The 3,993-nt window shown below is 40.8% G+C and overlaps 1 pseudogene; it reads left to right on the top strand.

Moving 5' to 3' along the window:
- The first annotated feature begins 265 nt into the window (after positions 1 to 265).
- On the top strand, positions 266 to 3,771 carry LOC109376006 (60S ribosomal protein L13a-like; annotated as a pseudogene).
- The last annotated feature ends 222 nt before the right edge of the window (positions 3,772 to 3,993 follow it).

The following is a 3,993-nucleotide window of genomic DNA, read 5'->3' as shown; positions in this document are numbered from 1 at the left end:
GAAGCCAATGTTTCACTGTTGGTTTTAAATACAATAATTACTTATGATTAAAATAACTACATCAACATAGTGCACATTAATACCTCAACATTTTACAAACAGCTTCTAGGCAGCTTTTTCCTGAGGAGCAGCAGAAATTTAAATTACCTTTGAATACGGAGACTACCAATTCATAAAAATGTGGAGTGGGACGAAAGGCGATGTAAATATATTGTCTGTCCTATGTCTGGAGGACAGTTGTTTTCTCCCCACTTGTCAAGGAGAGATGCAAACAGAAGAAAAGTGCTTACCCAAAACTGCCACGGGTATGGAAATGCTGCTGGAATTTTTCCAAAGATTTTAACCAAATATTCAACCCATAACAAGTATTCCCTGTGGCACCATTGAAGCATGCTGCAGTTACACATTATAAATGGAAGCCGAATCACACACTTATGTAAAATGACTGGTATAGCAGAAAAACAAGTTATGTATTTAATAAGCAATCGCAAGCTTGTAATGTAGTGAAACCCACTTGTAATTTCTTTCATAGTTGTTTGTTTTCCCCCTGCACACACTGCTCATTTTTAAAGCTCTCTACAAGGCTTTTATAAAAATCAGCTAGCTGATATACCATCACTCCAATTGTCTTTGGCCATTGTTTTGAAAAACTACACTCCCATTCACTCATATTAGTCATATCGGAATGCATGAAACCTGGATGTATGGCATTCCTTAAAGCATAGTTTTTGCTTATGAAATATGCACATTAATGAAAGAAGTCGTCAATAAGTGCTCTGTACTCCACATAGGTATGCTTTCTGTCTTTCCAACCTATGGGATACTTTTACACACAAAGCCATTCATCTCTATTTTGTCTACCAAATGAAGGCTGTTATAGTTCATCATACTGACATTTACTACCCCATGCTTCTGGTAGTCTTAATGAAGGAGCATAATGGGCATGTTTAATTTTGCCAATTAAACATAAGGTTATTGTTAAAAAATTAAAATACTGGATATGGCACTCAATTCTGCAACAGGCTAACCTGAAATTCCACCAGCATATTTAAGCTGTCCGTCCAAAGGTGAAACCATCCATTGTTGCTTTCAGCAGGCCCTTGACTAGTTGGGTTCCCTCTCTACTGAAATTACTTCATTAAATCCTATGACATTTCACTTTTCTTTAATTAGGTAATTATCAAACTCCATTTGAGCTATTTATAAATGTGTTTTCATGCATCCAACTCTTCAGAACACATTATTTTCTATCAGATTGGAGAAAAATATTATATTGATAATTAGTTTCCCCATGGAACAATGTTAGAAGACATTTTTCTCCAATCAGCTTTCATTGAAAAGAAAACAAGGTGGTATTTTGCCTGTGAATGCATATTGGCTTAGCTTCTCAGTATATTTTAGATTTATTTTTAACCTTGGCTTTTGGTTTGAGCCAAGAAAGATCATCTTCTTCCTGAGGATTTTTCTCCTCCTTTGCTGATTAACTATAGAATGGGGAGAAGCAACTGACAGGCCACACTAAGAAGGATGCTAAGCGGTTTACAAGTCTCAGTAATTAATGACTATTTTTATCACAAAGAATATAGACTGGCTTCGTCCATCTATCTGAAACTCAGTGTAAGCCCCTATAAGCCTCAATGCAGCATAATTGGTGCAATAGACCTGAAAACGAGATGGAGGATATAATGTAGCTCTAGAAATCCTGCCTTCAGCTAAAACGGAACCATAGAAGCCCCTGGCAGTCTCCAATGTGGTTGCCACTAAGATTTAACGCCAGCCAGCTGTCTAGTGTGCCTTGTGAAGCCCACATCACTGCTTATATCCTTAAATGGAGTTCAAATGTTTTAAATGATGATATTTATGAGAATAATTTACTTGGCAAACAATTTGCTTCTCAGCCTTTTGGCTCTAATTGAGTGTTTTCTCCAATTAGGAACAATCATGGACTGTGTATTTATATCAGTTTTTATTCTGACCACCCTGTGCTTATAATGTGCTTTCAAACCTCTTGGGATGAACAAATGGGCTTTGCTCTCTCAGTGCTGTTATTAAAAAATCCACTATCTTGTAAATCATAATATGCTAATAATAGGTCTGAGGACTCAACTGGGAAAATGAGAAAAGCTTCACATTCATGAAGGCATGATAAGTGACACCACAATAAGAGCTGGATAATGTGTTTGTTTTAGATTTGTGACCACCCCTTGACAGCCTGGATAGCACTGCATTGTCCACACCATCCATACTCACAATAAACTCCTGCTAGGTTTCTACAGTCTGACTGGAAAGAACACTCAAAACAAACAAACAAGGCAAACAAAGTAATGGGATAAGAGTACTTTCTAGGACATTCTTAGACAAGTCAGTGTTATTTTACGATATCTTTTTGAATAGTGTGTAAGCATTTCACTCAAGTTCTTCCTCACAATGCCGGCACCACCTTCTGTAAAAAAATAAAGAAAATAAATAAAAACTGGATTCTTCAAAAGGAGGCTGTGTTTGGAGATCCACTAGCAGCATCTTCAATGAGTATTATGTAACAACTGAATGCCAACTCTCGGTGGATATCAAAAGTTAGGAAGCCCTTCTAGAAGCATCTCTTGAGGATATGCCAGGTATTTAGAAATCAAAAGATTCATTGTGGAAACCACATAGAATCAAATTAATCAGGGGTGTGGTTAAATTTTACACGGGGATACAGATAAATCCAATGGGATAGAGAAATCAGGTGTAAATCAAGTCTTTGAGGAATTATTATAGATGATGAAATCCCATGTTGGGAGGAGAGTCCAAAACACTACCTATTTCATTACCCATTACATACAGCAGGAGGGTCTCAGCATGAGTTAGAGACTCTGACAGACATTGTCTGCTACCCAGTTCAAGGCTACCTGAGTCCTTAGTAGGAAAACAATTTCATGAGGAGTCATGGAGGAAGACCCAAGAAAGGCTCCAACTGTTGAATGAAAAATGAAATGAAGCAAACATAAAATCTAAACTCATTTATTGCAAACAAAACTCGAAATAGGTTAGATATTACCTGCTCTTTTCCTTGGACCATTCTCAAAAGGTTAAAGACTAGTAATCTGAATTATACGGTTTCCTAAGATATAAATACTAACACACAGCTTTCCCAGTCCCAGGGCAGGGGGGGCGAGGGGAGGGAGGGAGGCAGGTGCTGGTGCCCAGTGGCTGAGGGCCTCTCCTGGGCTATCTGGTGGCCATCGTGGCCAAGCATTTACTGCTGGGCCAGAAGGTGGTGGTCATGCACTGTGAGGGCATCAACACTTCTGGCAATTTCTACAGAAACAAGTTGAAGTGCCTGGCCTTCCTCCACAAGCGGTTGAACACCAACCCATTCCGAGGCCCCTACCACTTCCAAGCTCCCAGCCGCATCCTTTACGGGACCGCACAAGGTATGCTGCCCTTCAACACCAAGTGTGGCCAGGCCGCCAGGGACCATCCTCAAGGCGTTTGATGGGATCCCACCACCCGATGACAAGAAACAGCCGAATGGTGGTTCCTGCTGCCCTCAGGTTATGCATCTGAAGTCTACACGGAAGTTTGCTTACCTAGGGTGCCTGGCTCATGAGGTTGGCTGGAAATGCCAGGCAGTCACAACCACTCTGGAGAAGAGGAAACGGAAGGCCAAGCTCCATTACCAGAAGAAGAAAATAGCTCATGAGGCTATGGAAACAGGCCGCAAAGAACGTGGAGAAGAAAACTGACAGATACACAGAGGTCCTCAAGACCCATGAACCCCTGGTCTGAGCCCAATAAAATTGATTGTTACTTCCTCACGTTTGTCCTGGACTGCCCTTCCTCCATTGCCGCCCTTGGATGTGGGGGACCCCTAGGGGCTACAGGCAGCCTGGGCCTTAGAAAGCTGGGAACACAGAAGGGGGCGTTAGTCACTACTGTTTAACAAAGGCCTTTTAAAACCATTTAATGGCTCTAAGAGCTGTGCAGGAATAATGCGCCAGCGACCTTGTT

Source organism: Hipposideros armiger, unplaced genomic scaffold, assembly GCF_001890085.2.
Source record: "Hipposideros armiger isolate ML-2016 unplaced genomic scaffold, ASM189008v1 scaffold_1029, whole genome shotgun sequence".
Lineage (NCBI taxonomy): Eukaryota > Metazoa > Chordata > Mammalia > Chiroptera > Hipposideridae > Hipposideros > Hipposideros armiger.
The sequence above is the reverse complement of the archived record's forward strand: the minus strand, read 5'-3'. Positions and strand labels throughout refer to the sequence as shown.